The sequence below is a fragment of the Cajanus cajan genome, chromosome 2 (assembly GCF_000230855.2).
Source record: "Cajanus cajan strain Asha chromosome 2, NIPB_CcT2T_4, whole genome shotgun sequence".
Taxonomy (NCBI): Eukaryota; Viridiplantae; Streptophyta; class Magnoliopsida; order Fabales; family Fabaceae; genus Cajanus; species Cajanus cajan.
This window is the reverse complement of record NC_138518.1, coordinates 51,260,576-51,273,780: the sequence shown is the minus strand read 5'-3', so window position 1 is coordinate 51,273,780 and position 13,205 is coordinate 51,260,576.

The following is a 13,205-nucleotide window of genomic DNA, read 5'->3' as shown; positions in this document are numbered from 1 at the left end:
AGTCTCATTTTTTACATTTTGACGACTTTTTTATCTTATTTAAAATATTTTATCTTTATATTTTTCTCAAAAGTGTCATTCCTAACAACTTTAAACATTTAGATAAATTTTCATCTTGTTTTAAATATTTTATGTTATCTTTTTTCCCAACAACTTTAAACATGTTGACATAACATTACACCTTTTCTTAGCGACTACTGATATTGTTGACATAAAGTAGTACATTTCCCAACAACACATAGTTTTCGCAACAATATTAATTTTGTTAACAAAAATAAAATCCTATTGTAACAAAATTTTTATGTCGTTGCCAAATGATTGTTTTTACCAACAACTTATTTTTTGTTGTAAAAAAGTTGTTGCGAATAACCTATTTTCTTGTAGTGAGTCCAGAAGCATCCATTATAGAAAGGTATATTGTAGAGGAAGCAATTGAGTTTTGTTCTGAATACATGTCCCAAGCTGAATCAATAGGCATTCCTAAGACTCGTCATGAGGAACGAATTGCTGGGAAGGGTACGATAGGCACAAAATTGAAGAGCATGCCACGAGAAGAAGTTCTTCAAGCACATTTGTATATATTGAACAACACCGATGAGGTTCTTCCTTATTTAAATGCCCATAAAGAGTTAGTGAAGACAAACAACCCTCGAATGCCTGAAAAATGGGTGTTGAATGAGCATAACAAGACTTTCACCGAGTGGTTCAAAAAGAATGTTGGGACAGATTTAAATATTTCTGAAACTTTACAACGCCTAGCTCAAGGACCTAACTTTGATGTGTTTACGTTTTATGGATATGACATTAACAATTACTCATTTTATACAAAGGCACAAGATGACAAAAGTACCATGCAAAATAGTGGGATTATGATAGTTGCTCAATCTATGCATTTCTCAACCAAAAATGATAAGAAACCTATCAAAGCGTCCATGTGTTATTTCGGAGTTATTGAAGACATATGGGAGGTCGATTACGGTCCATTCCGAGTACCTGTATTTAAATGCAAGTGGGTTGATAGTAATAGTGGTGTCAAAATTGATGAATTTGGATTTACCTTGGTGGACCTTAATAAAGTTGGTCATAAAGAAGAGCCTTTCATCATGGCTATTCAAGTAAAACAAGTATTTTATGTCACTGATCCATCTAATAATAGGTGGTCAGTTGTTTTGCAAGGTAGAAGTAACAATATTAGTGACGAATTTGGGGATTCAATTGATATTATGGATACTCCTTCCTTCTCAACATGTCTACCAACTTTTAATGAAAATGATGATGTGGACGACATACATGCATGCCACTCGCGATGATCATCAAGAAGGAATATGGGAAAACATTCCAACTTGATGATATTTCCGAAATAAGTTATTATAATTTTGTATTTTTATTAACTTCTATTTTTATACTACATGTTATCAATTCAATTTATACTAATGACTTACAATTTATTTTTGTGTTAATAGGTAAATATGGATGAACCTCAAGACTCTACTTCAGGCTTTACACAGTCTACATCCTCTACACAATCTACAACCAAGAAGAATATCAGAGGTCCCACTAGAATGAAAAATGTTACACCCAAACGCCTTAATGGAGAGAGGATACATGTTGATATAGATGAGATCACTGGGCAACCTACGGGGGATTTAGCTGCCCAATTTATGAGTACGATGGGGGTTCATGATAGAACCAAGGTTTCTATTTTATTGCCCAGTTGGGATGAGGTAGAGGAGGTTGTCAAAAACCATATTTGGACAAATGTTTTGGTAAATTTTGTTTATACTCATTTTCATTATTAAATTTAATTAGGGTATCAATATGTATTAACTCGTTGTTAATTTAAATGTAGGAAACTTGGGACATTCCCAACACAGAGAGGATGGGAAGGAAGACCCTCTCCATTGTGGCTGAGAGGTGGAGGCAATATAAGACCACCCTCACAAACAAGTATATTTTTGGTGAAAAGAAAAGACAATTTCCTGGTGATAAAAATCCCACTATAGACCAAGAGACGTGGAACACATTTATAGAGTCTAGAATGAGTGTGGAGTTTTTGGTAAGTTAGGATTATATGCATTACCATTTGTGTAGTTGTGAATATTATATTTTACCCTTAATTTCATTATATGATACTTTTGTAGGAGAAAAGAAAGAAGGCACAAGAGACTGAAGCAAAGATGACAGTATAGTTAGTGATCCTCCATCTCCACCTGAACGTCATGAATTATGGAAGGTTGCCCGCATAAAAAAAAATGGCGAGTTTACAACTGAGGCAGCAAAGGAGATTGTTAGCAAGATAGTAAGTATAATTTTACTGTTCATATGATGCTAATTAACATATATTGACCGATAAGAATTTGTTAAATTGTTTATGTGTCATATATTGTAGGATATATTAGATCAGCAGGTGAAAGAGGGATCTTTTGTTTCCCATGGACGACAGGATATACTCACTGTTGCCATTGGGAAGCCCAAGCACACAGGTCAAGTTCGGGCAGCAGGTAGAGGTCATACCTTGCAAACTTACTTTGGACCATAGTCATCTTCACATTCATCTGGGTCGGTGGACCAGTTGCTGGAATTGAAGGTCTCTCAGGTTGTAGCAACTTATGAGGATAAATTAAGCCAATTGAAAGAGGAGATGCAAAGGCAACGACAAGATGAGAATAGGCAATTGAAAGATGACATGCAAAGGCAACTGCAAGAGTATATGCAGTCATTTAGCCAACAATTTCAACAGAAAACTCCACCAATTGAACCAGTTGTTGCACATGTGAGTACAAAAGGTTCATGTGCAACTACAAATCCCTCTACTTCTGTCACTAACCATGGTACATCTAATAAGTGTGAGTTATTTGTTGATGGATCACTCGATCTTGTGGGCATAGGGAGGATTCACATGTTGGGGTCTGTTGTGCACCATCAGACCATGGGAAATGATATGGTAAGGGTTTCAGTGTTGGATGTTAGAAACCCAAAGGCTAGAGTTCTTGTGCCTACACAAGAGGTTCAGACGATGGAACAAGCCCTAAATACCTTCCTTCAATGGTCTTATAAGTTGGTAAAAGTGATATCTACGGAGGTAAGTTATTTAACTATTTAATTTTAACTTGGTGTTATTTTATTATAATGTAGTATAACATTATTTGTGTACTTTATTTAATAGGATGTTGTTGCCCCACCAAAGGCTATGCTTAACCATTCTAGAAATCTAACTCCGATGAAAAAGCTATGGAGATTGGTTGCAGATATGGAAGATGACAATCGACCCAAACAGGTCCCTTGGGCTCCTGAAGTGTTTGGCTTCTGTAGTAATGTCCCCTTGTATATAAGCCAGAGCGACATATCAGAGATTACAAACGGGCACTGCATGCTGAACATATCAATTTTGCAATTGTGGTTATTGTAAGTATTTGAATTAATTTTAATTATGTTTTGTTGCTTTTTTCTAACTTTATTTCTAACCTTGTAGATTTATCCATAAATTGAGTGTGGATAAAGGGAATGATCACATTTATGGATTTTTGGAACCCGAGTTAATCCAAAAAAATTGGGAACAAGACAGAAGAAATTCAAGCTTACATCCAAAATTGGATGTCTGAATCAAATAAAAAAGTTTACTTAGTTCCTTACTTTTCTAAGTATATTTCTATATTACTGATAGTTTCTTACGCATGTATTGTCTATTACTGATAGTTTCTCAATGCAGTGCTCATTGACAACTTCTGATTATTTGTCCTATGGACAATATATCTGTATGCATTTGTTCGATGCACAAACCTCCTCCTGCAGATTTTAAACAATTATTAGATAAGTAAGTTGTTTTAAAAAAATCTACTTTATTTTATTTATCATTACATTTTATTTTAAAATATAATAATGATGTCCTTTTATCATTAGGGCTATGGAAGGATACCATATGCTTAAAGGTTCAAAGTTGAAGAAAAAAATGCTTTGGGTCTCTCTTAAAGTAAGTTATTTTAGTAATAATATTTTTTCTAAGGTATTTTCTTTTGAATTACCATTACTACTAAAATTGGTTTTTATATTCTTTTTGTAGTCTCATAAGCAAAAAGGAAACTATGAGTGCAGATACTATGTAATGAAGGCAATGCATACTATTGTTGATTCACAAATAGTATCTGAGTGGACTGAAGTACGTTTTAGAATTTTAAAATTTTTTATTTTAAGTTTGCATTTTATCATGTTTTAAGAGTTACTTCTAATTGTTCTAAATTTTCTTAACAGATATTTATAGATCGATCACCATTGTCGCTAGAAGATATAAACACCATTAGGGAGCAATGAGCTACATTTTTCATTGAAACATTGACTAGCTACGAGTTATGATTATAGTTTTACTCATTTTGTAGTTTAGGATGTACATAATTTGTAAGTTACTTTGATTACATATATGGTTAACATTTACCAACTCTTGTTATTTGTATGTAATTTGGTATATTAAAAATATATGAATTGTCTGGTATTTTATTAATTTGTAGGTTTTGTTCAGGAATCCTCCTAAAATAAGTCAAATATTTTAAAAAAAATTAACAACTTTTAAAATCGGTCATGCCATGACCGATGTTAAAAGTAGGACTTTTAAAATCGGTCATGGCATGACCGATTTTAAAAGTGCCATTTTTAACATCGGTCATGGTATGACCGATTTTAAAAGTCTCACTTTTAACATCGATCACTTTTGACCGATTTTAAAAGTGGGACTTTTAAAATCGGTCGCTGACCGATTTTAAAAGTCCCACTTTTCAAAATCGGCTCTTTTAAAATCGGTCAGAGAATCGATTTTAAAAGTAAAAAACGACCGATTTTAAAAGTGTTTTTTTCCACTAATGAAGGAAAAAGTTATTTGATTGAAAATATTTTGGTAGCTCAAAATGATATAAAATTCAGGACTATAAGCCACAAATACAAACTAAATTTTATTCCAACCACCAAATGTGTATTTGTTCATGCTCTAGAAATAACAAGATATCATTTTGAGTTCACAAGTTTCACAGATATTCTTGCAGCAAAGAAGGAAGACATATTAATTGGTTTGTTCATTGTCAATAGTAAATTATATCCTATATAATATTTTAATTTATATATTAGACATATATAATATGTTTTAGTTTATGTTGTTGATGTTATTAGTCATGCATTTGAGAAGGGAAATATTAAAGTAAATGAGAAAAACGGTAACACGAATAAGCTGATTGATGTTATTTTGCAAGATTTAGAATAATGATCATTATTATATCATTTCTTATCACACTACAACAATAATATACGATTTTACTTCTTCTCAATGATTTTTTGAAATTTATGTCTGTTAAAAAAATTTCAACATGAAATAGATACAAAAGATACATAGAGATCAATGTTATTAATAGTCTTGCATAGAGGAAAAAAATGTGTGAGCTCACACAATGCTATTGTTATAAATGTTATTGAAGTGATTAATATATAAGTTTAATTGATGCAATTCATATTTCTTTAGTTTAAAATCATACAATTACTAATAATTAAATTTATATTTTATGTTATTGTTTATTTAAATGCTACCTGTTTCTAAATTTATTTTTGATGCAACACTTTAGATTTGACATAAATAATATATTAATATGTTATTTTATACAATTTTTTATTTCATCATATATTTAAAATTATAAAAAAAAAATATAATTATTAAGAATTTATTAAATTGAAGAATAAAATAGCATGTACATTGCACGGGTCACCCATCTAATTATTATTTAAGTCGCATATATATTTTTTTTAAAATTTTTAAACTAAAGTGAATAATATTTTATACTTTAAAAACATTATTTAAACTTTTATATTTTCAAAAACTAAAGGGTCAATAACTTACACTTGCAAGATACTCAAGCAGTGTTTTACTCGTTATTCAACCAAATTAAGATGGTTTAAAATATATTACAAATCCGTCCTCAAAATAAATTAGCTTTATTTTTAAAACTATAACTAATGAAAAATTCATTTAAACTAAGTGGAATTGACAAGACAACTCGTCATATTTACATTTTAGTACATGGGTGTGTGTGCTTCTCATACTTCAATGCCAAAAGTTGGCTAATACAAAAAGCAAACCCAGCCAGTTCTCCACCCAAATACTTTAATTAGAATTCAAATTGGACAAGATTAAAGAAACAAATTGGGATTTTGAATTAGAATGATCATACAGCTGTGCATAAATCAGCAAGCAACTTTTGGATAAGTAGGAGGAAATTGTTAAAGTAATTCAGCATGCACGTACTTGACGGGGGTTATTGGAAATATGCTTATTTTTCTTTGGAATGAAAGGAGTCATCCATCGATGTTTAAAGAGAAAGAGAAAAAAATGCAATGAATATTAATTGAATGGAGAAACAAAAAAAAAGTAGTGGCTTCAATTTTTCAATAGGATTAGTTGACGTTGGCTTAGTCTCCTCCCAACCCTACGTTGAGTTTATCAATAGCCTACATATTCTTTTCACAATATATATTCAATTAATATATTTACCTTCTCAAAGCACATGCACGTTTGTACAATTTCTTTTCACAGCATATACATAGAATAATGTTTGAACCATCCGAGTCCACTCAAGTATCAAAACCACGTACAACCTTTTAATGATTCAATCTAAAATTCATGTATGGACTTATTCCACGCTTACCATATTCATATTTTATATACACTAGTGTTTGTGCCTTGAAAGAATGAATCAACTTTGAAGGACAACTCACAATATATATTCAATTTCTATCCACAACTTAATTTGCTTATATCTTGATTTCTGTACAACTTTGTTAAGATACTTTTATCACTTCTACCTAATAGTAATTTAAATTTATTTTTTAATATAGAACAAATATATAATACAAGAATAAATTTTAAACTAACTCAGAATTAAAACTTATAAGCAAACTAAAAAACATACAAGTATATATATATATATATATATATGTATGAAAATAGAGAACATAAATTAATATATGAGATTTTCATAAATATCTACTTACATAAGTATAAGTACGGTTATTTTATGATTAAAATTATATATAATACTAATTATTTCAGATTGGTTTGGATTGAAATTATTTCTATAATTGGATTCAAAATCTGATCTAATATCATAAAAATGAATTCTATTTTTATTTACTTTTTTACAGTTTACATTATAATAGAACAGTTTAAAATTCCTCTATTTATATTGAATGTTGTTATATGAAGCATTTCGTTAAGAAAGAATTGCCAAAGACAGGTACATTTTTTTTTGTTTCGTTATATTCAACCTATAAATAAAATTTAATATTTGAGAAATTTCAGCAATACAATATGTAACACATTATCTACTATATTGGCTGAAACTCGCGGGAAATAACAAAATTGTGTGAAACTTCTTATTTATCAAATTGAAAATTTTATAATTTTCAATAAATTTTAATAGAGTGTACTAAAAGATGTGTTAAACATTGTGTTATTAACATTTTTCTTAAAAAAAGTGTGAAAAAAAACAATTTTCTTAAGAAAAGAAATATAGTTGTGTTATTCATATCTCTTGTATAATTTGTTGTTGTATGGGTTTCTGTACAAATAACATTTCTTAAAAGTAAAAGTCAATTTTTAATGTATGCTAATGAGATTAATATATAAATTAGTATCATATATATTTATATTTAATTTATGCATGTTTAATTTATTATATTTTTAAGTATTGTTTATTTTTATTCCCATAGTGAAAAAGTGACAAAGAAATATTTTGATAGGAATGTTGGAAATTATATCCTATTATGCTTGTAACTTTTTTTTAATTATTTTTTATTTAAATTATCTTTAATTTTCAAAAATATTCAAAAAAATGATTATAACATAACTAAAAATGTTTTCTAAATATATTTTAGAATAACTTTCTGTTAAAAAAATTTTTGGGAACCACATTCCCAAAAATGCAATATGATACTTTGAAACAAATACTCCCATAGAGTTTGAGATTTGAAGATAGTCTTATTTGATGCTTCTAAAGTTAATTGATTTGAACTGCATGTCAATCTAATGAGAATAAAGACTCATTTTTAAGTCAAATTTGTGTAGATGATTAAATTTTTAGTGATAGACACAAAATCCATCATTAAACATAAATTTGGAGACAAATATTTATTTTTCATTAATCCATAAACAACTATCTACTTGTTATGCGAGATGTATGATAATAACTTTTTAAATTTTACTTATAACAAACAATTATAAGGACACTACCTTAAAAAAAAGCTATAAATATAAATATTTAAGTGTTAATTACACTAAATATTTATAGAACGAATTTTAGCATGGACCAATAAAACAAGTGGTTCAAAGATGATTCACTATATTACCACCATTGGATATAATAATAGGTAGAGATTATTTTAGTTATTAAAATAATATAGAAATTAAAATTATATTAAAAATTGAAAGTTTTGATTTTTACTCTTGCTAATGAGAACACTTATCCCTCATCTATGATGTTCCAGACGAAACCCCTCTTAGACCTCCCCACGGCCTCCTCTTCATCCTCGTCTACCCTGCAATGGATGTTGGTATCGTACAATATGTCTTCATGTCTTCATGCGTACGATGTCGGTATCCTCTTCATTACCTCGCCACCCCAGAACTCCTATTGTTCCCACAAACAACCATATATGGCAACAACGCATATATATATATGACTGCAATCCACACTCAACAAAGTTCATACTTCATATATAACTCTCATACTCACCTAAACATGCAATGCTAGAATCTGCAGAAGTGCTCACGCTACTCCCACGTAATCTAAAACAAGAAATTCTCCAAGGATTAAACCTAAGATCTCCGAATATCGAAGGATTACGAATGAAACTGAAAACCACAAACTCAGCAAAACCCTCAACATGGTGTTTTCGTTTTGTGGTGTGGGGAATTGTTGTCCATGCTGGTGGCGGTGAGCCAGAGGTGAAAAACGCCAATTATTAAAGGGGCTTTTAGTAAATTTAATAATTTAAATGAAAAACAAAAAACAAAATATCATTTTTAATTAATAATAATAAAAAATATACCCTTCACTTTAAATGAAATTTCCCTTTATTAGTCACTCTTTTTTTACTATTTATTTCATCTTTGTTGTCTTGGTAAAAAGTAAACTTATGACATAAGAAACGCGTAAGGTATTAGATAAGCAACCACGGAAAAAAGAAGAGAGAGAGTATGGTATTAGATTTTAAGGTTCGACTTTATTTATTTATTATAAAATAAATATGGCTAAAAATTTATTTTGGTCTCTTATAATAATTGTTTGTTTCAATTTAGTCTCACTTTTATTTTTTGTCTCAATTTGGTCCCTCATAAGTTAATTGGTTTCAATTTGGGACTTCCATCCAAATTATTTAAACGGAGTTAACTGTTGGCCACGTGGATGTCACGTAGATGCATACGTAGATACCACGTGGACGCCAAATTTTGTGAAAACACCTAGAACCAGAACGGCCCGTTCTGGATGCACTCTTGATGTGTTAATTTTGCATCTGAAACGGGCCATTCTAGATGCAAAATTAACACACCACCAGTACATCAGAATGGTCCGTTCTGAAACCAGAACGGGCCGTTATGGTTGCAGAACGGGCCGTTCTGGATTCAGAATGGCTCGTTCCAAGACTGAGAATAGAATAGTTTTTATTAATTTTATTAAAAAATATAATAATTTTGAAAAATATTTTTTATGGTAAAAATTTTAAAATTATTTATTTTTATAAAATACAATTGTCTTATAAATAGAGTAATAACTTTTTCTTTTTCTTTTTTGTCTGAAGAAATATTTAAGTGTCACTTTATAATTTTTTACAACTTATTTAAAATTAGAGGAATAAAATGATAAAAATTAATAGGATAAATATAATAAAATTATTAATTTATTTTCTTTTAGTATCCTCTAAATTTTTACATTCATTTAAAACAAAAATATTTTCTTATAGTGTCCTCTAATTTCTGTTAGTATCCTCTAAATTTATTAATATTATATATAAAAAAAGAATGAAAAATTTTTTAGTGGGGGCAAGTGCCCCCACTATGATTAACTTAGATCTGTCCATGCATATGGTTGTGGTGAAATGTTAGTCCTGTGTATCCTCTTCCTTTACTTCAGGTTCTATCCCTTCAAGAACAGGTTGTTGTTGTTGGCGTACATCGTTAATAACTTCAAGAAAAAATACTATGTCATTTCATCCTTTACTGTATAGTGTCAATTTGGTAGTAAGTGGTTCACTCCAGTTTGAAATGAAATAAAATCTGCTACCATTGTCTTTAGTGATACATTACATTGTCCTTAATAATACATTGTATAGCCTAACTGTTTAACAATTAAAGTTATCAATTTTCATTAACAATATTACCAAATTCAGTGTTTGAAATGCTTTGTGTACCTTGGGTCTTTTTCCTTCCATGATTCACAACTGTGAACTATAATCATTAATGGTTTATGCTTAGTAGTCTAGAATCAGAACGGCCCGTTCTGGTGGTTGCACTTTTAGTGTGTAAATTTTGCATCAGGAACGAGCCGTTCCGGATGCAAAATTAACATACCAAAAGTGTAATCAGAACGGCCCGTTCTGGTTTCAGAACGGGCCGTTCTGGTTCTAGGTATTTTCAAAAAAATTAGCATCCACGTGGCATCCACCTATGCATCTACGTGGCATCCACGTGGCCACACAGTTAACTCCGTTTAAATAATTTGGACGGAAGTCCCAAATTGAAACCAATTAATTTATTAGGGACAAAATTGAGACCAATTAATTTATTAGAAACTAAATTGAGACTAAAAATAAAAATGGAACTAAATTAAAACAAACAATTATTATAAGGGACCAAAATAGGTTTTTAGCCAATAAATAAATACGTACCAAAACAGTACACATTTATCAATAGGTTAAACTAACATTTTACTATTTAAGTGGAAACTCATCTTTTTTAATTCCAATTTATCTTCTTTATTTTTTATTTGTTTATTTTTAAGGGTTTAGAAATAGGAGTCCCCAAACCCGATTTCTCGACATGCTTTTCAGCATTATATTCAATTCCCATCGATTGCTTTTTGGTTTCATTTCAACAGGTTGTTCCAATAAAACCTTGACTAAAGACATTTGTTGGTTTCATATATATGGGATGAAATAATGTACAAAACAGCCAAAAATATTTCAAAAAATTGTAGAATTATCAATCTACTTGTACTATCCCCAAAAAAATCAGACCTTCCAAAAAATGCAAGAAGAGAAAGAGGGGATTAGAATGCCGATGGTCGAATATAATAATGAAAAGCATTAAAGAGAGTTTCTTTGAGTAAGTTTCTCCGGTAATATTTCTAAAAAGAAAAATAAAAGGGAAAATCATGATAAGTTTTTCCAAAAAATAAAATTAAATTGTACATAAAATAAAAATAAGATTTTGAAGAAATTAATAGAATAATACTTCTACAAAATAACTTTTTTATTTATTTATGAATTTATAAAGTAATTTACGCATAAGTTAATATTAACTTACAAAAAATCTCATTTTACTTTTCTTAAAATATTTTTCTAAAAGTTCTTTTAAGGAAATTTACTCAAAATTACTTATAATAAAGAAAACAAATTGAGAAATTGGGTTCTTCAAACCCGATTCATGAACACTTAAAAAAATGGGGAAAAACTGAAGAAGAAAAATCGAAATTAGAGAATTATTACTTCAATACTAAAATGTGTTAGCTTGGATAATGGTGAAGAATGTATGCTTTTTGGTGCATATTTTGTTTTTTAATGAAAAAAAAAAATCTTAGGGTTGCCTCTATAGCCTTTCTATGTGGTTTAGTCCATGACTCTTTAAAGGGTGTTGTTTCCTATTTTTTTCTCCTTGAAAAAGATTTTTTTTTCTTTCTTTCTATTTTCTACCTTTTTAGAACACCTCTTCTTTGCTACAACCAAAATGATGCTCTATATTAACATTGAGTAAAAGTTGAAATATGGTGAGTGCAAGGTACGTAGCTTGTACTTTATAATTATACTATTTTATATAGCTTTAGAACTTTAGATTGGCTTTATGTAAGGACTATGAACTTTCACACGTACACACAAAATATATGAATAAATTACATGAAAATGTTTAAATAAATTTCTCATTAAATATTTATGGATGAAGAAAATATAAAAGAAATTCAAAAATTAAACTAAATTAATTCATAAATTAATCTATTAAAATTTTTTATATTAATTTTTTAAAATCTTATTTTAATTTATACATAAATTTTTAATTTATAAAAAACTTATTTTTTTGGTACTTTTCTTTTTCTATTTACAAACTTTTATTTTTAGTATATTCAAATTTAAATTACTAACATTGGCCTAGCAGTGACATGTCAAAGTAATATAATAGGATTTAAATTTAAACCATGTTGATGGTATTATAATTTCTACAAATAATAAATATATACTCAATTTAACATTATTAATATTGTTAACTAGAACAGAACGTACTAACTACGCGGAAACAGGAATTAGGATAGTCTCATGGTAAATTGGGAAGTAATTGCACACGAAAAAACGTACCAAAGAACCAGAAGCTATAATAATTGGTTTTGGATGCTATAAATATACCTTCTTTTGTGCTCTAAGTTTCATTCTTTCAAATAGCCCCTACAAGAACTTAGACTTTTATTATCTTCTTTAATAACTTCAAAATTCAATTGCTTTCATGACCCGTTGCAGTTCTCATTAGGAAGGAGTAGTACAAGAGAAAAACTCAATTTCATAGGTATCATCGATCGTTATTTCAAAGGTATAGCTTAATGGTACATAATTGCCCGATCTTTTACTAAAATATTTTCCTAACTTCATTCTCAATATAGTTACATAATACATTGGTGTCGTAATTTCCAAAAAACTATCTTATATTTGAGCATTATTAAAAGCTGGAATAATAAATACTTTACAATTTATTTTTAGTACGAATTGAAAAGTTTTTCTTTTCTTTCATTAGGAAGTCTATCTGTAATCCTTTAAACTGTCTTTTCAATATATCTATAATCAACTTATTATGGAAAAAATAGAGAAAATGATTTCCCTATACATAGAAAAATTTGTGAATGGAGAGAAATTAAATATAAGTATATTGAAAATTATAATTTTAAAAAATAGTATCTATTTTGTATTTTAAGTTTGAG